This window comes from Emydura macquarii, unplaced genomic scaffold (genome assembly GCF_026122565.2).
Source record: "Emydura macquarii macquarii isolate MOO-44397 ecotype Brisbane River unplaced genomic scaffold, CSIRO-AGI_Emac_v2 contig_3537, whole genome shotgun sequence".
Taxonomy (NCBI): domain Eukaryota; kingdom Metazoa; phylum Chordata; order Testudines; family Chelidae; genus Emydura; species Emydura macquarii.
The window spans coordinates 37056-64382 of record NW_027133674.1 but is presented as its reverse complement, the minus strand read 5'-3'; the positions used below and the strand labels follow the sequence as shown (position 1 = coordinate 64382).

Genomic DNA, 27327 nt, shown 5'->3' with positions numbered 1-27327 from the left:
ACCAGCACCAGCTGATTCAAAGGAAAATCTAAGATGCCCCATAGGGGAGAATTCTTGAATGCGCTACCCAAGGCGGAGTCTCCTCACCATGGCACCCATCAGCTAGTGAATGGTCTCTGCCCCGAGGAACATCACTTTCTACCCCTCGTAGAGGTCTATCTACCCGGAGCAGCTCTGGTAAAATTAATGAAAGGGGATTTTAGCTGAATTAAGTCACACCTCAAAGTAACACCTCTCTCTGGTCGAAGTCGGCCATTGTTTCTTACATGTCATAATACCTCCCGGAGACACATTACCCTGTGGCTCTGAAACAATCAAAGAGGAGACCGGTCCCTGCACAGTCCATCCCAGTGTATAGCTTGTGATGGGGCTAGCATGCCCAGTGATGGGATTTCCAAGGTTGCCTGCGGATATTTGGCCATCAAATTCCAGTGTTTTACTGGGGATAGGGCTTCCCTGTCCCCTGGGTGAAAATCTCAACACATAGATGTAAGATCAAAACCTGCAACTCCTTTCTGGTGACATTTTAAGGTCATTATTCAACTTTTCAAAGGCATTTTGGCCCCTAAAGTTACTGATATCTCCCTAGTGGGATATTTTGAAAAAATTCCTAAGCAGGCTTGGCACCTAATTCCCATTTGATTTCAATGGGAGTGAGATGCTGACTCTGCTTAGGGACTTTGACAGCTGCACTAGGCACCTATCTGCATCTTAGGCCTTTCCAAACCTGGCCCACCGTGTGTTAATATCTCGCTGGTGTGAATGTGAGGAGTAAAAATGGATGATAGACCTAATGGGTCAGATCCTTAGGTATTTGGGTCTGGTGTTTGGCTGCTGTAAATTGGTGTGGGCCCATTGAAGTAGGTGGCACTGTGCTTTTTTACATCAGTTGAGGATCTGGTCCCAAGATGTGACTCTTATTCCACTCTTATTTACACTGCAGTAATTCCAGAGTCAATCCTGTTTCTTAAGACACTTAAGGCCAGAATCTGAGGTCAGATGAAATGTGAAGGTTCATGGACTGATAGAGTTTAATGCCAGAAGGGTCCATTAGAAAATGTGGTCTTCTTTCCTGCATCTCACAGGCCATTAAATATCACACAGTTACCACTGTTCTGAGCCGAATAACATGGGTTGTGACTAAAGCATGTCCTACGCAAAGGCATCTGAAGAATCCAAGAAGTGGAGAATTCACCTCTTCCCTACGTAAATAAAGAGTCCAGTGGAGGGTAATGAAAATGACAAAGGGTCTGGAGCACAAGACTTAAGAGGAGAGGCTGAGGAAACGGGGATTGTTTAGTCTGCAGAAGAGAAGAATGGGGGGGATTTGAGAGCAGCGTTGAACTACCTGAAGGGGGGTTCCAGGGAGAATGGAGCTAGGCTTTTCTCAGTGGTAGTAGATGACAGAACCAGGAGCCATGGTCTCAAGTTGCAGTGGGGGAGGTGTAGGTTGAATATTAGGGAAAACTTTTTCAATAGAGGTGTGGTGAAGCACTGGAATGGGTTACCTAAGGAGGTGGTGGAATCTCCATCCTTAGGGATTTTTAAGGCCCAGCTTGACAAAGCCCTGGCTGGGATGATTTAGTTGGGGTTAGTCCTGTTTTGAGCAGGTGGTTGGACTAGATTACCTCCTGATGTCCCTTTCAACCCTCATCTTCTATAATTCTATGAAAGACTGATACAATATAAAATTAAATGAGAAAAAATATAAGACTGAGATTGCCAAAAGTCATGAGGATTGGAAAAAGCATGGGAAAATCCCACCTAATTTTCATGTATTTTAATGTATTCTTGTTGTTCTTGTTGTTGTTAGTATTAATTTATTATGTCACTTTTACTGTGGTTATTACAACATTGGCATTGGGCTAGACACTGCACAAACACATAATAAGTAACCTGAAAAAGTTAAAATCTAACTAGACAAAAAAACTGAAGGGTGGGAGCGGAAGATAAGAGAAAGAAAATGGAAAGTAAATGACAATCCTCATTTATTTCCTTTTCCTTGGCTACACCCATGATGAACACAGACTGGGGCAATCAAACATCTGTCAGAGAATTCATTCTCCTGGGATTCAGAAATCTCCCAGAGTTACAGACCTTTCTCTTCCTGGGGGTCTACGTTGTGACCATGGCCAGGAACATCTTCATTGTGCTAGTTGTGGCTGATCAGCACCTTCACACCCCTATCTACTTCTTTCTGGGTCCTGCTTGCAGACCTGCTACATCTCCATCATCCTGCCCAGGACGCTGGCCAGTCTCCTGTCTGGGGACAGAACCATCTCAGTCAGTACGTTTGCTGCACAAGTTTATGTTTTTGCTTCACTGGAAGCTACAGAATCTTGTCTGCAGACTATGATCAGTATTTAGTGGTGTACAAACCACTGCACTGTGCAGCCTCTGAGAACGGTCGGTTCTGTCTCCAGCTAGCGGGCGGGTCTTGGATAAGTGGCTGTTTGGCTCTATCATCATCATATCATCCTTGATGTCACTATTAACGTTTTGTGGTCTCAGCAAAATGGGCCACTTCTTTTGTGATTTCACCCCAGTAATAAAACTGGCTTGTAGTGACACCATCCCGATCGTGCTTTCAGAATTGACCCTGGTCTTTCTTTGCACTCTTGTCCCATTTCTAAGACATCTGCTGTTCAATGTTTGTATCATTATCACCATCCTGATATTTCTTTCTATCACTGGTAGACAAAAGGCCTTTCCCCCTTCCTTCTCTCACCTGACTCTGGTGGCAATGTTTTATGGGACCATAGGGATTTTCTACATGTTACTGAAATCTGATGTCACTGAGACCCCTGAGCAAAGTGTTCTCTGCGTTCTATGCTATCCTGGCCTCATCAATCAACCGCCTCCCCTTGAGAAACAAGGAAGTCCATGATGCAATGAGCAAAGGATCAGTAAGTTTGTGGCTTTGTCAAGAATTCAGACGTCCCTAGCAACAAGTTTTAGATTGAAAAGAAATGAGGAAGATCTGAGATGATTTACTGAGACATAGACACTGGGTTGATGAGGTGAAATCTTGGCCCCCTTGACATCAATGGTAAATCTCCCCTTGACTTCAACGGAGGCTGGATTTCACCCCATGTCTCTGGCCAGTTGAAACAGCATGTGAGAAAGTGATGACATACTGAGAATGTCTGACTGACATCCTTTCACATTTTGGCAGAGCAGATAGAAGTTTTTTAATGCATTTTTTTTGTTCATGGAAAGGTGAGCTATTTTTTGAAATTTTTATAAATTGTGCATTTTTAAAATTGTTTTTTCCATCCTATGTGATGATACCCCCAAATGAAAGTTTTTCACTTATTGTTTTTTAATTGTTTAGGTACTTTTCTTTTCCCACTTTCCCCCCCGATTTTGGTGGCAAAATGGAAGGAGGACATAACTGGAAAGAAAAGCTGAAGGAGGGGTAATGGAGAAGAAGAGGTGGAAAAATAAACAAAAAATGATGAAAAAAACAAAAATGCCAAAATGTTTCAAATACATGAAAATCGCTCCGTGTGGAAAGTTGCCGAATGAAACATTTAAAAAATGTTATCCTCAATTCTTTACCATTTTCCAAACACCTCCAGCTTTAAGAATTATAATTACTGTCTAATTTTCTATTCTTTTTTCTTGGTGGTGGTTGGAAATTCAAACGGTGACACACAATGTTAGAGAACACAAATTCTGAGCATTTTCAAATCAATGTGATATAATGATATAGGCACGATGTCAGGGATCCTTAAATCCAAAGGACAGTTTCTATGAATTCTTCATGTCACGCATTGATATTTCTCTGTTATCAAATTCTTAATATTAAATTAAAAGGATGAACATAATGGGTTTCATTTTCATAAACAGTGCACCTCTACAGTTTAATGTTGTGCTTCTAATGCATTTGGAAAGGAAAGCATTATTGGAGTTCAAGTCATTAATGTCGAGATGAATTTGGCTAGCTTGGAATGCCACGGGTGGGAGTTTTACTCCAAAAGGATTGACAACCAAGGAAGGTTCAAATAGCTGCATCTAGATCTGGTGAAAATTGCTATTTTTGCAATAAAAAAATCAAATGAAATCTTCTTTAAAAATAATATATTTTCAATTTCTTTAGATGAAACAAAAATGATTTTGTTGCTTGGTGTTTGCATTTTGAGGATTTCCCCCCCCCCTCCCAATTTTTCCATTTTGAGGATTCCCCCCCCAATTTTTCCCATTTTGCTGGAAAAGTAGAGTGGTGGAGGAAAAAGGAGAACACCCCCCCAACAAAAATCCTGATTTAATTTTCATTCCCAAAATGTAAAAAAAGTTTTCATTAAAAAAAGTTGTTCCACCCACCCACAAAAATCATTTCATTATGTTAGAAATTTTTTCATGGGATTTTTCTGGGGGTTTTTTACACCTTTTCACTGGAAAAGGAGGGGATAAAGAAAATGCTCCAAATTATTTTTCCCATCAGTTTTTGGAAACAAAAAAAATAACCAAACCCTAAACAGTTTGATTTGTTTAATCAAAAAAAAGGACAATGCTCCACAATATTTTTATTCATCTTTTAAGACAAAGAAGAATAAAATTTTCATTACAATAAATGTTTGGGGGAAAACAAAACAAGAAAACAAAAATGACAGCCTCTGGGTGCAACTTGTGTGTGATCTTAAGCATAGAAAGGGCGTTGCACATGAAATGTGCCTATTGCCATCTCCACCCCAGGCCCCCCTGCAAGCCAGCAGGTGTTGGCTATGTGTGTGCAAGGTTCCTAGCCTGACTTCTGCTAACTTTGATTTATAACAGCAGTGCCCAACTACTTAAGCTGGGCCTCAGGCCCTATATCTGGCCTGTTATCCTAGCCTCATGTCTCAGGTTCTGACTTTCTACTACACCAGCTGCTGCTCCTTACAGGCCATATTGCAGCCGGTCACAAATAGAGACCTCCAGATACATCATTAGCACTTGTTTGTCTATGTGCTGTGTGTGAAAGGTGCATTTGCTCTGTTCTTCTTCCATTTGCTTTTATACAATATAAAGAAAAAACCTGCAGAAAAGACAGAGGCTTCCTGTTCCACTGTGGATAAAGGATGAAAGAGTCATTTGGCAAGATGAAGAAAGAAAGAAAGAAAGAAAGAAAGAAAGAAAGAAAGAAAGAAAGAAAGAAGGGACTCTAGACCTGTTCAATAGTGCGAGGCTGGGGTGTGCGGGCAGGTGCTGGATGCAGTGGGGTGGGGGGTGTGTGGACTCGCTAGAGAGAGTGGCCAGAGTGTCGGAGAGCTAGGGGGCTGGCTGGGAAGTCTGGCCAAAGTGGAAGGCAGGGGATCCAGTTGGTCTGGCTGGAGTGTGTGGAGGGGTGAGGGGCCCAGCTATGTGGGCTGGCCAGAGTGGGAGGCAAGTGGTCAGGGGCAGGGGCTAGTGAGAGAAGGGGGGTGAGGTACTAGCTACAGGGGCTGAGAAAGTGGGGGGAAAGGGTCTGGCTGGAGGAGCTGGCCAGATTGTGGGGAGAGGGGCGATGGTAGGCGGCTGGTCTGACCTGACTAGAGGGTGAGGATGGGGCTGGCTGGAGGGGTTGGCCTAGAGTGTAGGTGGCCAGAGGTGTGACTGGAGGGACTGTCTGGTTGTGGGGAGGGAGCGGGGTGGCCACAGGCCTGGCGGGAGGGGCTGGGCCAGAATATAAAAGAAACATCATTTAAATTAAAATAATATATTTCTAAAAAGTTTCAAAGCATATAAAATACACTTTAAAACTTAAAACTTTAAAAGCTTCCGAGTGCTCCCCACTCTCTGCCCCCCAGGGCAGGGCTGACAGCAGTCTCACTCCGGCCATGCAGCCACCACAGCCTGGGAGTGAGGGGTGGCCCCCTCCTGGGCTCCCAGACCCACAGACAAAGCCCAGGGGGAACCACTCCCACTTACACTTGTCGGACACAAGGCTCTTGCTCTTGTTCTACAGGAGGCTAGGTGACTTCTCCACCAGGTTACAGTTGGGGCAACTGAGGCACGGAGAGCTGAGGTAATTCAGTTGCGTAGCTGGGCTTAGATCACAAGATCTCCAGGTGACTTGACCTCCTCTCTATAACCCCTGCTGCCTGGCTGCCCTTGTTATCGTTGTAGGCTGGGATTGTCAAGGCAGTCCAAGGGAGTTAGGCCCCCAAGACGTGCATGCCTTACTCGCCCTTAAGCTCCTTTGCAAATCCCAGCCTTCATAGTTCTGAAAGTCAAGAGAAGCCCAGGCCTTGGAAGATGCCAAGATAGACCCAGGGCCAGAATTACAAAGTTGTTTAGGCATCTAAAGAAGCTGACAGTTGCCTAGTGGGATTTGCAGTAACACCTCAGCAAGTTAGGTGTTTAACTCCCATTGCATGTCCATGGGATTTAGCTACCTGGCAGATTTAGGAGCTTTGGGAAATCCCAGTATATACCTGTCCCACCTTTAGGTGCCCTAATCCCTTGGTAATCCCGGTGCACAGAAAGCACAGAAGCTGGGCTGGAGTCAGGAAACCCTGGGGGAGATCATAGGGCCTGTGCTAGGCAGGAGGTCAGACTAGAGGAACAGAACGGCCCCTTTTGGTTTTACAATGGACGAATCTATGAAGTTTTGCCTCTGGGCCTCTGCTTCCAAGCTGTTCAGGTCTCTCGGGAGTGAATCCCACAAGCCCTTAGGAAATAGACATGGGCAAATCACCTTCCTGCAGCATCGCTCCTTTAATGCCAGTGACGCTCAAAGCCAGCTACACACTGCTCAGCTTCAGAAAGCAACCGGTCTGAGTCTAGTTCTGTCAGGTCGTGCGCAGAGTGAGAGGTGAGATGACTCTTACACACTTGTGTCCTTGACTTCTAAACAGAGAGATAGATAATAACCGAAGAATCCTGGAGCTGGATGACCGGATTCATCACCTGTTGAGAAAAAATCCACAGCGGTCAGTTCAGTAAGTGTGCTATTTCAATTAAATATGTGTGTGGGGAATAACATACAAGGGACATTTAAAGAACACGAATCAGAATTGCTGTCAGCACTCGTTAAGGATTTCACTATTAAGTTACTCAAACAACTAGAGACAGTCAGAAGAAACAAATATTCCTGCTTTTGAAAATGTCAACTTTTCATCAGAAACCCCAAACCCATTTTTTTCTCCTTTAGGCAACTGAAAACTTTCAGCTGAAAAGTGTAAATTTATGAAGAAAATGAAACTGGATTGCTTGTTGAGTGTTCAGTTTTCCAGCATAACAGATTTTCAATGAAAACAGACACATGGTGAGAAAAACGTTATTTTGCTGTAAACCCAAATTTTCCTTCCAAAAATGCAACCAACCAACCAACCAACCAAAATTTAATTCAAAATTTCCAGCGAGACTTAAACTTCAAACAAGGGTGGGGAAACTTTAATGTTGGCTAATAACATCATAACTGGAAATCCATTGATTCGGTTGCAGCTGTTTGATTTCTGTTTCAAAGGAATGTAAAACTGAGTAATGGCAAAGCCCATACCCACAGAATATGTGTTATAGGGACTAGGAGTTTCAAACCCAGTTTCAGAGTTGCACCCAGCAGCCAGATCTGTCTATCCTGACATGGAGCTTAGATGGACAGGGAGGAGGTTGCTGGGACTAGAATCCTCTTTGTCTAGCACCGTATCCAGGCTCCATCACTGCTGACAGCTGAGCACAAATACTGTAACGAGGTGCACAGAATATACACATAATAATACACAGCCCGTCCCCCAAAGAGCTCACAGTCCTAGTAGACCAGGCAGAGAAAGGGAGGGAGGGAAAGAGAGTCCCAGGGAGGGGAAGTGACTGGCTGAAGGTCATACAGCAGGTCAATGGCAGAGGCAAGAACAGAGCCCAGGTGTCCTGATTGTCACTGACCCACACAGCACAGACACAAAGTCACAAAGGGAAATGACACAACACAGCAGTAACTGAGCGATGCCAGGTCATCGCTCAGATCTTCACATGATGTGAACTGACCCAGCTTCCAAGACGTGTGAGGATTGACATCAGTGGGATAACGCACCGGACTAGTGGTCTCATTCTCTGCAGCGAGGAGCCCTCACCGCCCCTGCTCAGTGGATGTGATCAGGTCTGTGTTCGGACAGTCACGTCGTCAGTTATTATGGAGAGAGGAATCAGGGTCATTCCCTCGGTCATTCTGATCCTCACCGTTGCCCTTCTCCTTCCCTCCGCAGGTAGGACACAATGTGCTGAGGAAGAAAATGTCCAACCAAACCACCGTGACCAAGTTCCTGCTCCTGGGATTCTCTGAGGTGCGGGAGCTGCAGTTTTTGCACTTTGTGGTGTTTCTAGTGCTTTACCTGGCAGCCTTGCTGGGGAACCATCTTATCATCACAGACATGGCCCTCAACTGCCACCTTCACACCCCCATGTACTTCTTCCTGATCAATCTGTCCATCCTAGACATTGGCTTCATCTCTATCACCGTCCCCAAATCCATGGCCAATTCCCTCATGAACACCAGGTCCATTTCTTACGCTGGATGTGTCACCCAAGTCTTTTTCTTCCTCTTCTTGATGGGATCAGATTTTTTCCTTCTTACCGTCATGGTGTACGATCGCTACGTCGCCATCTGCCAGCCGCTGCACTACGAGAGAGTGATGAACAGGGGAGCTTGTGTCCAAATGGCAGCTGGGGACTGGGCCAGCGGTGTTCTCTATGCTGTCCTGCACACCAGGAACACATTTGCAGTATCCTTCTGCAGAGGTAACAAGGTGGATCAGTTCTTCTGTGACATTCCCCAGCTACTCAAGCTCACCTGCTCTGACTCCTACCTCATTGAAATGGGGTCATTCTCTTTAGTGTTGGCTTAGTGTTATGCTGCTTTGTTTTTATAACTGTGTCGTACGTTCAGATCATCAGCACAGTGCTGAGAATCCCCTCTGAGCAGGGCCTGCATAAAGCCTTCTCCACCTGCCTGCCTCACCTCACTGTGCTCTCCTTGCTAGTATTCACTGGCAGCTTTGCCTACCTGAAACCCCTCTCCAGCTCAACGTCACGGCTGGATCTCATGGTGGCTGTTTTCTATTCTGTGCTGCCTCCAGTGATGAATCCCATCATCTATAGCATGAGAAACAAGGAGATCAAAGCTTCCCTGCGGAAACTGACAGGATGGAGGTTATCCACTAAAAATTAAAGTTCCATCTTTTCCTTTGACTGTGATTTCATTCTGTGTCTGTATAAACAAAGAGAGTCCTGTAGCACCTTAAAGACTAACACATTTCTGCAGGCATAAGCTGTCGTGGACTGCAACCCACTTCGTCAGATGCATGAAATGGTAATCACAGATAGGGGGTATATATATACATCCAAGGGTAAGGAACAACAATGGTGAGGGCAACTGCTAACAAAGTCCGTTCAGTTAGAGTAGATGAGACCTATTCACAACTGTTGATTAGGAGGTGAGAATGTGTGAACAGTGACAATTTCTTCTTGTACTGAGGTAACCATTCCAAGTCTCTATTCAAACCCAGTTTGATTGTGTCAAGTTTGCAGATGAGTTGCAGCTCTACAGTTTCTCGCTGAAGTCTGTTTTTGAAGTTTTTTGTAGACTTATGGCAACTTTCCAGTCAGCTGCAGAGTGTCCTGGGAGATTGAAGTGCTCTCCTACTGGTTTATGGAGGTTACCATTTTTTATGTCTGTTTTGTGTCCATTTATTCTTTTGCGTAGTGACAGTCGGTTTGGCCAATGTCTATGGCAGAGGGGCATTGCTGGCACATGATGGCATATATGACATTAGTAGATGTGCAGGTGAATGAGCTCCTGATGCCGTGGCTGACGTGGTTAGGACTTGTGATGATGTCACTAGAGTTGATGTGTGGGCAGAGCTGGCAACAGGGTTTGTTGCAGGGGTATGTAACTGAGTTAGTGTTCTTGTTGTATGGTGTACAGTTGCTGGTGAGTATTTGCTTCAGATTGGGGGGCTGTCTGTAAGAAAGGATAGGCCTGCCTCCCACGGCTTGAGCGAGTGAGGGATCATCTGCTAGGATAATTGTAGATCCTTAATGATGTGTTGGAGAGATTTTAGCTGGGGGCTGTAGGTGATGGCCAGCGGTGTTCTGTTGTTGTCTTTAGTGAGACTATCCTGTAGTAGGTTTGTACAGAAATGTAATCAATGTAATCAATGTCTCCGTGAGAACATGCTTTGCAATCTCTTCACATGCAAAGGGGTATTTACACTGGCAAAAATGCAGACAAACTCAAGTCAATGGAGTTACTGTAGATTTACACTAGTGGAAATGAGATATTAATCTATTGATCTATCTGTGTTTCTAACTTAGGTTTTTGTCCTGCCAACCAACCCCAGGCTATCTGAGCCTCTTCCACATCAAATCAGTAGCCAGATAAAGGTGTAATGGACTTCCTGAGGTCTCTGGGTCTTCTCCTTTTCAGCATATAAAATCTGCTTAGGCCATGATGGCCAGTGGTATATTGTTTGCTTGTGTAACTGGGATATGACGACATGAAATCCTAAACTCTGTGCTGTCATATCTATGGAATTATTGGCAAGGGAGGGGTCACATAGTATCCAAGTCTTGTGGGAATTAAGAATAAAGTGACGGTGGTTAAGAATCCTTTTACTCAGCCTGTATTCCTTGTTTTCCTGCCACATTGTGCCCAAAGGGGTTAAACTAGAAGCCAGACCCGGGTTTTGAGGTCTAGAGCAGATGGACGGCGGCCTCCTATGTCCAAAGGAAGGGCATTGGACAAGAAGGCTCAGCTCGGGAGTGTAACCTAGAATCCTGGAGCTAGCAAGAAGGGCTAGACTCTACCCAGACCCAGCTGACTTTAAAGCACTTGAAACCAGTGATGGGTCCTCTCACAACAGACCGGTGATAGTACAGTCAGGTCCAAGGCCAGGTTGTAACAGTTAGCCTGGCTGGTTTTTGTTTTCTTAGATTTGATCATGTGGCCAATTTTTTTAGAGCAGGCAGCCATCACTACAAATTTCCAAATGGAAAATCCTTTTTTTTTTTTTTTTTTCAAAATTGAATTTGGTGGTGGAGGGGGGTGTTATTTGGAACTGTGCCTTTAAGGGCTGAGCTTCCCAGACAGAAATCCTGGGCAGCACTGAGAAGCTCTTGTGGCTATGCCCAGCCAGCTGGAACTGGACACAGGGACAATCACCTTAAACACTGAAAATCACAATTTTCTCCTGGAAAATGTTGATTTTGTGAACAAGCATTTTACACAGGAATATCATTCCAATGGCAAATTCCCATCCACCTTCACCCAGAACTCATGGCAGACACAGCGATCTAGTGTACTGACACCAGTGGGAACACAATGGGCACTTTGCTGGGCTGTAGCGTCTAGGCATACTCAGGCCGACTGCAGAAATATTCCCCTTCGGAGGAAAATGTCCACATGACAGAAAAGCAGAAATGGGCCCAAGCCCAGAGGCTGATACACGCTGGGATCCCAAATGCCTCAAAGTTCAAAGAGGAGCTTTGGGATCTGAGGTGCTGGATCTGCCCCGTCTCTACAAACCCCTGCACTAGCTGGATGGGCAGATGATGTCTCCATTGCTGGTTGGCCCACAGGGCCCCAAGCTTTGACTAGCTGCTTGGGTCGAAAAGGCCAGCGGTATAGATGGGGCAGTGCAGCCATGTCCTGGTCTACGAGTGGAAGAGCCATGAGATGCCACCCTGGGGCTGACAGGGCAAGGGGCCAAACACCTGAGGTGGCTGCTTCCAGAAAGGGGAGGTGGAAACATTGGCCCTTAACTTAACTTAAATAACTCCTTTCCTTCCTTGATGTTTATCCCTCTGATCTATTTACAGAAAGCAGTCCTATCTCCTTCAGCCTTCGTTTGCTTAGGCTTAACAAGCCAAGATCCTTAACTCTCCTCTCATTAGGTAGGTTCTCCATTTTGTCCGATCAGCCTAGTAGTCCTTCTGTGCACCTCTTCCAGTTTGAATTACATTTTATTAAACGTGGGAGACCAGATGCCTTTTATAATGGTACTAACATTTCCCAATCTCTTCTTGAAATTCCTTGCCTGATGCATCCCAGGATGTCATTAGCCTTTTCCATGGATGCATCATATTGGTGGGTCATAGTCTCCTGTGATAGACCAATAAACCCAGGTCTTTCTCCTATTTTGCTGGTTCCCACTGGTAGGGCTACAATTTATAACAAAAATGTTTGTTGCTCTTTCTTCCCCGTTTCTATTACTCCAGTTTTCAAGGTAATCCAATCTACTTGTATGATATTCAGAGCGTCCTCCATTATGGTCATATTTCCCAATTTTTTGTCCTTCACAAATGTTATTAGCACACTCCCACTTTTTCTGCCAAGCTCTTTAATGAAAGATGTCGATATGATTGGTCTCAAGACTTAATCTTAAAGAACTCCACTAGTAACCTCCCTCCCGCCTGACAATTCGCCTTTCATCATGACCCGTTGTAACCTCACATTTAACCAGTTTCTTTCCCACCTTTCAATTCTTGTATTAATACCTATCTTCTCCAATGGGACCCAGTGGGACCCCACTAGTCATATCCTCCCAAATTGAAAACTGCTCTTTGATTATGGTCTTTCAACCAGTTGTGCACCCATTGTGGATCTGGGCATCCCTGTATTCATACCCCTCACCCTACTGCAATAATATTTGTACAAAATATGCCTGATAACACGCTAGTCAATAATATCATTAAGAAATGCATGTGATAATGCTGTGTGTGGAATTATGGATACTCATCTATATTATGCTTTTAAGTCTGACTCAAAGAAGTTTAAAACTGGCATGTCAGGTTGAGTTGATAAACAGGTTTTCTCCAAATAAAGGATAAAGGTGTGGCCAAATTCAATTAACTATTCATTTGTATCAAAGGTTGCAGGAAGAAATAATTTGCATTGTACCAATCACCAGCAGGGCAGAAGGCAGCACAGAGGCTATCCCAGACAGCCGGCAGGGAAAAGAGACTTTATCGGGGGATATGTTTCAGAAGAATACATTTCCTGAACTATAAAGAGAGGAGACAAGGAAAACCAATGTCTTGGAACCTGCAGGGATCCTGGCTGAATGCTAATTAACCATTGCTGGGAAAGGCACATTGGAGAGGAACCTACCTTGTACAAAGGCTCTAACATATTACATTTGGTCTTAGCTATTAGCACATGTATTTTTACTTTTGATTGTTTGTACCCTTGCATTCCTTTATTCCTTCTACTTGGTATCACTTAGTGAAGTCGTTTCTTTAATAAACTTATTTACTTTTTTTACAAACCAATCCAATGCTGTGTTTGCAGGGAAGTGTGTCTATACCCCAGTTAAATTAATACGGTGTAATGTTCTTTAACAGAGGAGAAGCCTCAATGTCTTCTGTAAATGTGATTATTCCTTTCTGTGAGGTCACATTTGGAGTATTATGTCCAGTTTTGGGCCCCCCACTACAGGAAAGATGTGGACAAATTGGGGAGAATCCAGTGGAAGGCATCAAAAAGGATTAAGTGGGTTGGAGCACATGACTTCTGAGGAGAGGCTGAGGGAACTGGCTTTTTGAGTCTGCAGAAGAGAAGAGTGAGGAGGGATTTGATAGCAGCCTTTAACTACCTGAAAGGGGGTTCCAGGGAGGATGGAGCTAGGCTGTTCTCAATGGTAGTAAATGACAGAACAAGGAGCAATGGTCTCAAGTTGCAGTGGGGGAGGTCTAGCTTGGATATTTGGAAAAACCTTTTTCTCTAGGAGGGTAGTGAAGCACTGGAATGGGTTAGCTATGAAGGTGGTGGAATTTCCATCCTTAGTGGTTTTTAAGTTGCGGCTTGACAAAGCCCTGGCTGGGATGATTTAGTTGGGGTTGGTCCTGCTTTGAGCAGGGGGGTTGGACTAGATGACCTCCTGAGGTCCCTTCCAACCCTGATCTTCTATGGTTTAATGTTTCTAACAGTAAAATCTTATCACTTGATCCATTCTAGCAACAGACATATTTTGACAGCACAATGGATTTTAGCAGATTATGTCCTTTCACCAGGCATCTGAGGTGTCCTGCTTCATATGAATTATTACAACCGTAGAGAAGTGATGAATATGGGGTTTAAAGTGCACTGCTTTGGGGCACAGTGTGCCACACCCTGTCTGGGGAAGAAGGCCCTGACCTTCTTCCTCTACGTCAGCCAGTGGCTGCACCTACCTGCAGGTTTGTAATGTCCAAGCCTTCCTCTGTTGCTCGGTGCTTTTCCGCCTTAATCAACTTCTTCCCTGGGCCAAGGGCCCTAAAGGCCTGGTGCTTGAGCACAGAGGTTATGGCAGTGGTTCAGAAAATCAGGGAGTTGCTAGTTTGAATCCTTCTCAACGCTTGTGAGAGGTCTCCATTGTAGATGCTCCTGGCACATCCCACGCCATTGTCAGTGGCTCACCGTTTCTCCATCTTAACCAACCTCCTCCCTGTGACAGAACATCCCATTTTATTCACACACTAGACACTATTGTAATGATCTTCATACAGTCATGCCTTATAAAGTGTTATTTGAAAATTCATAACCTGCTGAACAGTAAAATGCATCCAGTAACATTATGCACATAAGCTGAAATCATGACTGATGTGTGTTTCCAGATAAGTTTGAGGAGTTGCTAAACCAGTTTCTCAAATGCAAAGGGCAGAGCTAAGCCCTAGTCGGGTGTCAACAAAGCTGATGGGCCATCCCCTATCAAGTGGCCATTATATGGCAAGAAAGGGAGGGAAAGAGGTAAAGAGATCTTCATCTTAGCTAAGACACATCATGAGCTCTCTTTCCTCCCTGAAATCTCTTGGCCCTCAGATGGAAATGCTTTTCAAAGAAGAACTGAAACAAAGGAGGGACAAACACTCCAGGATACCCCTCTCTTCTCTCTCCCTGTCCATCTCACACTTTGCACCGGAGAAGACAAAAGAAGCAGCCATCGTACTCTGGGGGAAGAATCTTAACTGGAAGAGTCTGGTCAGTAATGCTGTTGAAAGCATGTGGTGAGAAACTTTGCTTTAAAGCTAATATAGCTTGTTCCGTTAGGCACTCCAGAGTGTTTTATATTTACTTTTCTTGCAATCATTTCTGACTCTTCTGCCTCACTGCTTCCATTCACTGAAAATTTCTCTCTTTGTAGTTAATAAACTTGTTTTATCTAATCCCGTGTGTTTAAGTTAAAGTTCTGGGTAATTCCATTCAGGGTGGCCAAGTTGTGTGTACATTATTCTCTTAAAGGAATAATGCACTTGATATATTTGGACTGTCTGGGAGAGGCTGGGCAGTAGAGGACATACATTTCCTGGGGGGAAAATCCAGGACTGGGAGTGTTTTGAGGTCAAGGGACACATAGCCACCTCATTGGTCTAGATTGCGCCCCAGTACGTCACAGGCATCAACTGGGGTTTTCAGATATGCCCAGGCACCTAACCCACATTGATGTCAGTGAGAATTAGGTATCTAGGGCCTGATTTGTAAAGATATTTAGGGGTTTAGAGAGGGAGACAGGGGGATATTAAAATAAGCGTTTTATTCTTTTGGATGGAAATGGAATGCATTGACATGACAAAATGAAATTTAGGCTTTGATTCTCTGAATCAATCCCTGTATCAATTCCAAATAATTCCTGTTTGAACAACAGCATATCTTTAAAAAAAAATCTTGGCCTTTTCTTTGTGAAGCTAAATAGATTGAGCTTCATGGTATACATATCAGATCCACAGCTTGTGTAAACTGGAATCATAGCATTGGACTCAATGGAGCCAGTCCCTAAGTGGTGTAAATGGATGTAGTTCCATTGAAGCCAATAGGCCAGATCCCCAAATGGTATAAATTGGTTACGTTCTCTCAAAGTCAGTGAAATTCCACTGGTTTGTGAAGGATCTAGGTCTAAATGTTAAGGTCGGATTCTTCTCCCACATATACCCGTTTTACAGCACTCTGAATTCATTTTACACCCGTCTGAGGATCCCAGGAGAAGGAATGTGATGACAGTGGTTTGATTGGACATTGTCTTTCTCAAAACATTATGTGCTGCCTGTGGAGGGAAAGACAAGAACCAGGGTCAGAATTAGGCTACTCAAATGACTCTCCTTTTGTGTTAACCACCTTAATATCCTTGAGTCATTGTAGCCGGGAGGGGTGGTTCCCCTCTGAGAGGGACCCAGAGGGAGAACCAAACCCACCCTGGCTGCTAGAGCCCAGAAGGAGATCACCTGACCGGAAGCAGGGAGGCGGGGCCAGACCTTTAAAACCCCAGACTGCGAGCTCAGTCAGGCGGGGACGGCCAAGGGAGAAGGATGCCTCTTCCCAGAGTTTCCAAGCTAGAACGAGGCCTGAGGCCCACGCTGAGGGGGAGCGACCAGTCTTAACCCCAGACTGGGGACTGGCAGAGAGCCTACCCGACCCATCCACGGCCTGGGAGTCGGAGGGGAGCCCACTTGAGTCACCCGCTGCCTGGGAGCCAGAGGAGGGCCCGTCCAAGTTACCCACTGCCAGGGAACAGGAGGAGGATAGGCCCGAGCAGTACTAAGCCTGGGACCTGGAGAACCTACCAGCCCTACCTGCGGGCTGGGGGCCGGAGGACTTGGAGGAGCTGCCCTCCGAGGAGGAACCCATGGAGTTGCCGGGGCTGCCGCCGGTGGATGAGGAGGGCCTGATGGGACTAGCACCCCCCGGCGACCCTGAGGAATCAGGTACCTGGGGGTACGGAGAGGAAGAAGCCCAGGGACATCTCTAAACAGTGGCTGAGTCCGGGGGAAACCCGGTTGGCGTGTTGCGGCAGGAGCCCTGCCAACGCAGTGGCAGGTGCCTCTGCCACTGCTAGGGCCCTGGGCTGGGATGCAGTGGAGACGAGTGGGCCTGCGTCCTCTTCCCCCCTTCCCGAGCCACCCTGGGAGAACCTTACCCTCCTTACCATCCCAGACACAAGACTGCTTGTTTACCAGCCCTGCCTACAGGCTGGGCACTAGACTGCTTGTTTGCCAGCCCCGCCCTGCCAAGGGCCAGGGCGAAAGACTGTTGGCTCACCCGCCCTGCCTAGGGCCGGGGCGAAGGACTAGGCTGTTTCCCGGCAGGGGAGAGCCAGGAGGACTGGTCCCCTCTAAGAAGGACTCAGAGGGGAACCCCAGACGGTGCCCCCAGAAGGGCACATTCACAGTCATATCCTTAGCCTGTGAAGTTCGGTGTAATATGGAAATGAGGGTGGGTGAATCAACTCCATTATCTCGAGTGGAGTTACTCCTGATTTACACTGGGCTGAGTGATTGGATAATCAAGTCTATTGACCAAAGAAGATTACTTTTTATTTACACCAAGCTGAAGGAAAGTAAAATCAGGACCAATTGTTTGTAAATCTTCTTCACCCAAAGAGGCATAAGGTAAGGTAAATTTTATCCTCATTTCAGAGAGTGGAGATGGCAGACCAGAGAGCTAGATTCTGCCGTCATGTACACCAGCATAAATCTGGGGTAATTTGATTGAAACCAATGGAATTTGTGTGCATTTACCCTGCTGTACATGGAAGTAGCATCTACCACGGAGGTGGAAGGGCTCACCCGTGGTTCCACGTTGACATTGCTGTAGTCAGGAACACAGCCTGGGAGTCCAGGATCCCAGCTAGAAGAGGCTAGGAAGAAGACAAAGGACATTTCGATCTCACGCAGGCTGACTAATAACTACTCTTTCTGGAGCACTCATCTGCAAGGTCACCCAATCCACCCCATTGAAGTCATTGGGTTATTGCACGCTTCTCTCCTGGCAGTGGGGGTTGGCAGTGACAGAGCAAACATTTAAATATTATCACACAACATGGAATAAAGATGTGACGAGTGAGACTGATGTGTGCACCCACTGCCCAGCACCCCAGACAGTCTAAACACTGAACACAGTCTAGTAAATCTAATACCAGTGTTAATAGTACTAACCCGCACCTGAGCCAGGCTGGTTTCCAGCCAGGCCTTTGTCAGTGCTCAGCTGAGGATTAGGGGCCTTGGCATGATCTGGCACCTGGTCTGCCAGCATCACAGTGGTCCTTGAAATGATGGACGGGCCTGATGAAAGGGGAAACTGACTCTTGGGCATTCACAAGGGAAAGGCTGTTAAAGCCTCCCCTTTATTCCAGAGACTCTGTCCTTTGCTCATCAGCTCTGATGATCATTCATTCATCATGCACCAAGGCCACAGGGCACCAATGGATACGCCAGGCCACCAGCGCTGGATGAGTGAGGACCACAGACTGAGAGATGTGAGATGGTTCTCTGGTAGCTCTTCCCTTTCCATCCCCCATTGTCCTCCTCTCTGTCAGCATTTCACCTGGTCTTGAGACCAGCTGCTTCACACACCACCAACACAATGAGCTGAGCCGGCCCATCCAGCTCTGCCCAGCCTGAGAAGGGTCAGCCAAGAACAGAGACCAAACCAGCTCCGTGTTATCCCAGACCAGGGATGTGGGGTGCCACAGCTATCAGGGGTGAACCGCCTCTAACCCAAACATCCATCTGTGACTGTGCAGCCACATGGTATGCAGAGAACATCAGCAAAAGCCGTATTTCCCTCATCTTTTCAGTCCTGTATCTTCTCTCTGCTGGGTGCTACGGTTGCAGACCTCATGAGACACCTCAACAGACCTATGTGCCCATGCCATGCTGGGGAGGGGCTGGTGGTCATGGTACATATAGGTACCAATGACATCGGGAAAGGTAAGAGAAAGGTCCTGGTGGCCAAATTTAGGCTGCTCTAGGAAAGACATGAAGCTCCAAGAGCTCCACAGTAGCATTTTCTGAAACATTTCCAGTTCCACGCACAGGGCCAGGGAGACAGGCAGAACTTCTGGTCTCAATGCATGAATGAGAGGATGGTGTTCGGAGAAGGGGGGTTTAGGTTTATTAGGAACTGGGGAACTTTTTGGGGAAGGAGGAGCATCTCCAGGATGGATGGGCACCACCTAGCCCAAAATGGAACCAGATCCTGGCACGTAACATTAAAAAGGTTTTAGAGGAGTCTTTAAACTAAGGGCTGCAGAAAGCCGAGAGATGCAGAGGAATACGGAGTTTGAACAGAGACTTCCTGTGAGGAGGATTTATTAATGGGTGATTCTCTATATCCTAGTAAACAGGCAAACACCAAAGAAACCCACCACGGTAGTATTTAATTTAAAGAAGGGGAAATATACGAAAATGAGAAAGCTGGTTAAATAGAAAACAAAAGAAACAGTCACAAGAGTGAAATGCCTGCAGGCTGCATGGAAACTTAAACAAACAAAAGTATATTAGATGCTTAAATTACATGTATGCCTCACATAATAATAATTAAAATAAAAGAGTAAGAGGATGAAAAAATAGGGCACCTTTGGTAAACAGAGTAAGAGAGATGGTTAGAGGCAAAAAGTCATCCTTTAAAAACTGGAAGTCATTTCCTAGTGTGGAAAATAGAACAGGGGAATAAACACAGACAATTCAAGTGTAAAAGTATGATTAGGCAGACTAAGAAAGTATTTGAAGAGCAGCTAGGAAAGCACAGGAAAACGAACAGCATTTTTTAAACTACATCAGAAGCAGGAATCCTGCCAGACAATCGGAGGGAGCACTGGATGATCGAGGTGCTAAAGGAGCACTCAAGGAAGACAAGGCCATTGTGCAGAATTTAAATGATTTCTCTCCGTTGTTGTTCACTGCAGCGGATGTGAGGGAGATTCCCATACCTGAGCCACTTTTTAGGTGACAAATCCGAGGCACTGTCCCAGATTGAGGTGTCATTAGAGGAAGTTTTGGAACAAATTGATAAATTAAAACAGTAATAAACCACCAGAACCAAGTGCTATTCATTCAAAAGTTCTAAAGGAACTCAGATTTAAAACTGTAGCACTACTAACTGTGGTATGTAATGTGATATAGCAAGGGCAGAAAGCTGTAGGAAAGTGATTTATGGCAGATACGTAAGCCTCAGAATGCTCAGAGCTCTGTTCCCTGCAGATTAGCTGAGTCTCGTTAGGGGGCAATTAGGAGCAGCTGAGCCAGTTAGGGACCAGCCAGGTGCTCCATAAAAGCCCTCCGCCCCCAAACAGACAGGGAACGAGCTGGGAGGAGTAGGAGTGCCGTGCTGTGTGTAGGAGTGCTGAGTTGCAAGGAGGAACAGACCAGAGTGCAGAGATTCTGTGGAAGAACAGGCTGGAGAAAGGTACAAGGCTCAAGAAGCCAGAAGGAGGGGGAAAATTAGCCCAGGGGAAGAGAAGTGCAGTTGAGAACACAGTGCCAGCAGCACCTAGCTGCTTCTCATAGGGCCCCTGGGCTGGGACCCGGAGGAGTGGGTGGGCCCAGGTCCCTACCCCCTCCTCGGGGAAGACGGGGTGACTAGAGATGCCTTGACCCACTACAAGCAACCAAAGCGTGAGACCCGCTAGGGGGAAGTCAGCTGCCTGCCACACGTGGTGTCAGAAGTGGGATTATCATGCAGTGGATTTAAACCGGGGCAGTCCTAACCCACCCCACTCCCAAGATGGAGGATGTGGTCAAGGCCCTGGTGCAAGCCACAGCCGCCCAGCAGGAAGCCACCCAGCGTCCAGGCAGTTGCCCAGCAGGAAGCTGTACCAATTGAGAGTCCTGGTGGGGCAGGGCGGCAGATTGGGAGGACGATGTAGAGGCAGCAAGAAACCAACCGCCTGCTGCTGGTGATGAATGACCCCTCTGCCTATGACCCCGTGAATTGTCCCCGACTCCCCGAGAGAAGACATGGCGGGCACGGAGGCCAGCCCCCAACCCCAGTCCCCAGGCTATCGGCTGGGGAACAGCCCAAGGACAGGAAGGAACCTGGGAGCTCGGGGGGTGATGGTTGGGGGACCCGCAGAGGAGGGCTGCTAGACTGAAGTACCAGCTGGGTCACCTAGAGTGCCCCAACCGGGAGGAGCCCATGCAGTGCAACCTGGGAGGTCACGGGGAATGCTGTGGTCTCATCGGCTCGGTAGGGGTTGTTATGGCCCCCCATGGATATGTGAGGCCAGTGAAGATGAATGGCATCATGACCATGGCCCTGGTAGATTCTGGGAGTGCTGTCACGTTGATCTCGGATGGGGGTCACCATGCCCAGCCCTGGTAAACCTTCTGGGGTCTCAGTGCTGTCAATTGGTGGGGCGAGACCAGCTGACCCGGGCCAAACACACAGGGGTAACCTGCGTGCATGGGACAGTAAATTTCTACCCCTCAGTCCCGGTACAAATTGAGATCCAGGGGAAGACCGCCCGGGTGACAGCACGGGTTGTCCCTAAGCTTCCCTACCCGGTCTTGGTTGGTAGGGATTTTCCCGGGTTTGAGAATTTACTTCCCCCTGTAGAGGCTGAGGCTGAGACACAGGCAACCAGTGCTGCTCCTGTGGTTGCTGAATTTGCCCAGGAGCTGTTTTCACCCCCGGAGCATCGGAAGTCCAGGGAGCAGAGGGCAGACAAAAGATTACCCGAATACTGGCGGGGAACCAGAAAGCTGCCCTCGTTGGTAGGCCAAGGAGGCCACTCAGGAGAGTGAGACCCAGAAGTCCCTAGCACTAGTAGGGGCAACCCCGGGGATGAAAGTGAGGTTGGGCCCCTAGGCAGCCCCTAGGGGGAACTTTGGACAGGACCACGGACCCGTGTAGGGAGGAGGTAGCAGAGGCTAGGAGGGGAAGACCACTACTTCCAAAAAATGACCTGGGAGGACGATGGTGCCCTGGAAGCACGTGAGGGCCGTTCCTCCTCTATTTGGCACCTAGGAACGGATAAGACCCTGGACCGATTTGAAAGGATAGCAATGGACCTGGTAGGGCCACTAGAACGATCAGCACGGGGCTACCGAAGTGTGCTCGTTATCTTAGATTACGCCACCCGATACCCTGAAGCCATTCCATTAAGAAACCCCACATCCAAGGCCATCGCGAAAGAACTGCTCCAGGTCTTTGCCAGGGTGGGCATCCCTAAGGAAATCCTAACAGACCAAGGGACCCCGTTCATGTCCAAGTTAATGAGATTTATGTACCCTGCTCCACATCCAAGCCTTGCGGACATCAGTGTATCATCCGCAAACAGACGGCTTGGTTGAGAGGTTTAATCGTACCCTTAAAAGTATGATACGGAAAGTGGTGGCCCAGGACGGGAAGGATTGGGATGCCATACTGCCCTACCTGATGTTCGCGATACGGGAAGTTCCCCAGGCGTCCACTGGATTTTCTCCCTTTGAGTTATTGTATGGTCGCCATCCGCGGGGAATCTTAGATATTGCTAAAGAGGACTGGGAGGAACAGCTCAACTCAGGGAAGAACGTCATTGAGCAAGTGACCCAGATGCGGGAGCGGATAGCCCGGGTGACCCCCATAGTGCGAGAACACCTGGAGAAAGCCCAGGAGGCCCAGCGGACCTACTACAACCAACGGGCAAAGGCACGGAGGTTTCAGCCAGGAGAGCGGGTGATGGTGTTGGTGCCCACAGCAGAAAGCAAGCTCCTGGCCAGTTGGCAAGGCCCATACGAGGTGGTGGCAGCTGTCGGAGAGGTAAACTACAGGGTGAGGCAGCCAGACCGCCGAAAGCCGGTGCAACTGTACCACGTCAACCTGCTGAAACTGTGGCGAGACCGAGAGGTGTACCTGATCGCCCAAGAGACACCCCCCCAGATAGACGTCCCCCAGAGGGAGGTGGGGATATCCCCCAAGCTAACCCCAGAGCAACGGCTGGAGGTCGTCAATATGATCCTACGGAACCAGGACGTATTCTCTAAACAGCCTGGACGGACGATGGCAGTTGAACATCACATCGTCACCAACCTTGGGGTGCGGGTAACGATAAAGCCGTACCGGATACCCGAGGCCAAGAGAGAAGAAATTCGGACAGAAGTGAGAAGGATGCTGGAACTTGGGGTTATCGAGGAGTCCCACAGCCAGTGGTCCAGCCCAATCGTTCTAGTTCCCAAACCCAACGGCACCCTGAGGTTCTGTAATGATTTCAGGAAATTAAATGAGATTTCTAGATTCGATGCCTACCCGATCCCACGCATAGATGAGCTAGTGGACCAGTTGGGCAAGGCTCGATACCTGACCACCCTGGACCTGACCAAGGGCTATTGGCAAATCCCCCTTGCCAAGGATGCCAGAGAGAAGACTGCTTCTCCACTCCCGATGGCCTGTTTCAGTATACCATCCTCCCCTTCGGTCTCCATGGGGCCCCCGCAACATTCCAGTGGCTGATGGACAGGCTACTGAGACCTCACGCCAAGTATGCCGCCGCCTATCTGGATGATGTGATCATCCATAGCCCCGACTGGGAGACGCACCTGGGGAAAGTAGAGGCGGTGCTCGACACCCTCAGAAAAGCTGGCCTCACTGCAAACCCAGCCAAGTGCGTGATAGGGCTGGCCGAGGCCAAGTACCTGGGGTATGTGGTGGGAAGAGGCCTGGTAAAACCCCAGTGCAACAAGATAGAGGCCATCCAGGCCTGGCCCCGACCAGTCCGTAAGAAACAGGTTAGGGCATTCTTAGGAATAGTGGGGTACTATCGGAGATTTATCCCCCACTTTGCCACTAGAGCCGGACCTCTGACAGACCTGATAAAGGCTCGGGGCCCGGATATGGTGAAGTGGACCGAGGCAGCAGAAAACGCATTCAGGGATTTGAGGACAGCTCTCTGTAATCAGCCAGTGCTCATAGCCCCGGATTTTGACAGGGAATTTATTCTCCAAACGGATGCCTCAGAGACAGGACTGGGGGCTGTCCTTTCGCAGATCGTAGGCGAAGAGGAGCACCCCCTTATGTATCTCAGCAGGAAACTCCTCCCTAGGGAACAGAAGTATGCGGTCATCGAGAAGGAGTGCTTGGCGGTTAAATGGGCTATGGAAACGCTCCGATATTATTTACTCGGGAGAAGGTTTACCCTGGTGACGGACCACGCCCCCCTCAGATGGATGCACACTAACAAAGAAAAAAATGCCAGAGTGATGCGGTGGTTCCTCACCCTACAGCCTTTTCACTTCCGGGTGCAGCATAGGGCCGGAAGTCAACACGGCAACGCAGACGCGCTGTCACGCCAGCACTGCCTCACGTCCCATGTAGCCCAACCCCATGGTGTTGAGCAGGGGGGGGGGATATGTGATATAGCAAGGGCAGAAAGCTGTAGGAAAGTGATTTATGGCAGATACGTAAGCCTCAGAATGCTCAGAGCTCTGTTCCCTGCAGATTAGTTGAGTCTCGTTAGGGGGCAATTAGGAGCAGCTGAGCCAATTAAGGACTAGCCAGGTGCTCCATAAAAGCCCTCCGCCCCAAACAGACAGGGAACGAGCTGGGAGGAGTAGGAGTGCCGTGCTGTGCTGTGCTGTGTGTAGGAGTGCTGAGTTGCAAGGAGGAACAGACCAGAGTGCAGAGATTCTGTGGAAGAACAGGCTGGAGAAAGGTACAAGGCTCAAGAAGCCAGAAGGAGGGGGGAAATTAGCCCAGGGGAAGAGAAGTGCAGTTGAGAACACAGTGCCAGCAGCACCTACCTGCTTCTCATAGGGCCCCTGGGCTGGGACCCAGAGGAGTGGGTGGGCCCAGGTCCGTATCTCCTCCTCGGGGAAGACGGGTTGACTAGAGACGCCTTGACCCACTACAAGCAACCAAAGCGTGAGACCCGCTAGGGGGAAGTTGGCTGCCTGCCACAGTAACCTGTCACTGAAATCAAGCTCTGTGCTAGGTGGCTGGAGGATAGTTAATACAATGCCAATTTTTTAAAAGGCTCTGGAGGTGATCCTGATAATGAGAGAATTCCCAGATCCCATGAAATCTTTGCGTCTTTGTTCTCTAGCCCAGTGGTTCCCAACCTGTGGCCCAGGGCCAAAAGTGGCCTGCGGGGGCTTTCAAAGTGGCCCATGGTTCCCCTCCTGCTGTCTGCAGAAGGGAGTCGCTGTCTGAGGACCCAGGCAGAGCGCATTTCCGCTAGGCTAAAAGACCAGTGTGGGCTCCTTGCTGCAGCCAAGGGGATGGGAGATCAGCGCTCCCCCTGGCTGTAGTAGGGAGCCAGGCAAAGTGTTCCGCCTGGGTCCCTAGGCGCTGGGAGGGGACCACTGGACTTCCGTCCCCCTGGCTGCAGAAGGGAGCCACTGCCTAGGAACCCAGGTGGAGCACACGGGGCTCCATGACATGTGCGGTTTCCCTGCTGCAGCCAGGGAGACGGGAGATCAGCAAGGGGGCAGCCTCCTCGCTAAACTTCTTCTGTCTAGCTGCAATGGAAGGGGGCCCTACTGGTGGAGACTGGTGGCCCTTCAGGTTGTAAACATGATATCTGTGGCCTTCGAGCCAAAAAGGTTGGGAACCACTGGGCTAGAATGTTTTTAATTCAATGACTGTAACACCGCAGAGCTCATTGAAATCCAGCGAGGCTGCAGAGCACACACTTGGTGACCTCATTAAGTGTCTGTTCATAGCTTTTCTCCAAGCCAGGCTCTAGCAGGTGTACAGCACGTGCTCCACCATCTCTTCCTTTTATAAACACATTCTGCAGTTCTTGAGATGCAGATTCTTTACTTTATCCTGTTCCTACTGCTTTACCTGGCAGCCCTGATGGGAAATCTTTTCATCATTGTAGCTGTAGCCCTTGACCATCACCTTCATGTCCCCATGTATTTCTTCCTTATGAACTTGTCGATCCTAGACGTTGGTTCCATCTCTGTCACCATTCTGAAATCACTGGTTTATTCCCTCATGAACACCACTTCTATTTCCTACACTGGCTGTGTCTCCCAAGTCTTTTCCCTGTTCTTGTTTATGGGGGCAGATCATTCCCTTCTCACTGTCATGGTGTATGACAGATACATTTCTATCTGCCAACCACTGCACAGTGAAGAAGATTAGGGAAAGTGTGGGACAGAGGATATGGAGAAAGCGGAGGTACTCAAGGCCTTTTTTGCCTCTGTCTTCACAGACAAGGTCAGCTCCCGGACTACTGCACTGAGCAGCACAGAATGGGAAGGTGGTGAACATCCCTCAGTGCTGAGGAAACAGGTTCAGGACTATTTAGAAAGATTGAACATACACAAGTCCAAGAGGCCGGATGCAATGCACCCGAGGGTGCTGAGGGAATTGCCTGATGTAACTTCAGAGCCATTGCCTTTTATCTTTGAAAGCTCGTGGCAACAGGGGGAGGTCCCTGAGGACTGGAAAAAAGCAAATATAGTGCCCATCTTCAAAAAAAGGAGGAAAGAGGATCCAGGGAATGACAGACCGGTCAGCTTCACTTCAATCCCTGGAAAAATCATGGAGCAGGTCCTCAAGGAATCCATTTTAAGGCACTTGGAAGAGAGGAAGGTGATCAGGAACAGTCAACACGGATTCACCAAGGGAAAGTCATGCCTGACCAACCTGATTGCTTTCTATGATGAGGTGACTGGCTCTGTGGATGTAGGGAAGGCGGTGGACATGATATACCTTGACTTTAGCAAAGCTTTTGATACTGTCTCTCACAGTATTCTTATCAGCAAGTTAAAGAAGTATGGGTTGGATGAATGGACTATAAAATGGATAGAGAACTGGTTAGAGTATAGGGCTCAACGAGTAGTGATCAACGGCTCTATGTCTAGCTGGCAGCCGGTCTCAAGCGGAGTGCCTCAGGGGTCGGTCCTGGGGCCGGTTTTGTTCAACATCTTCATTAATGATCTGGAGGATGGGGCGGATTGCACCCTAAGACAGTTTGCAAATGACACTAAGCTGGGGAGTGGTAGATACCCTGGAAGATAGGGATAGGATACAGAGGATTGGGCAAAAGGAAATCTGATGACGTTCTACAAGGACAAGTGCAGAGTCCTGCACTCAGGATGGAAGAATCCCATGCACAACTCCAGACTGGGGACTGACGGGCTAGGCAGCAATTCTGCAGAAAAGGACCTGGCGGTTTCAATGGATAAGAAGCTGGATATGAGTCAGCAGTTTTCCCTGATTGCCAAGAAGGCTAATAGCATATTGGGCTGCATTAGGAGGGGCATTGCCAGCAGGTCATGGGAAGTGATTATTCCCCTCTATTCAGCATTGGTGAGGCCACATTTGGAGTATTGTGTCCAGTTTTGGGCCCCCCATTACAAAAAGGATGTGGACAAGTTGGAGAGAGTCCAGCAGAAGGCAACAAAAATTATTAGGGGACTGGAGCACAAGACGTATGAGGGGAGACTGAGGGAACTAGGTTTCTTTAGTCTGCAAAAGAGAAGAATAAGGAGGGATTTGATAGCGGCCTTTAACTACCTGAAAGGCAGTTCTAGGGAGGATGGAGCTAAGCTGTTCTCAGTGGTGGCAGATGACAGAACAAGGAGCAATGGTCTCAAGTTGCAGGGCGGGAGGTCTAGGTTGGATATTAGGAAAAAGTTTTTCACTAGGAGGGTGGTGAAGCACTGGAATGGGTTACCCAGGGAGGTGGTGGA

At 47.8% G+C, this 27327-nt stretch overlaps 1 pseudogene; it reads left to right on the top strand.

Annotated features, from left to right (window-relative positions):
• The first annotated feature begins 2789 nt into the window (after positions 1 to 2789).
• LOC137145531 (olfactory receptor 14A16-like) lies at positions 2790 to 9127 on the top strand (annotated as a pseudogene).
• Positions 9128 to 27327: the final 18200 nt, after the last annotated feature.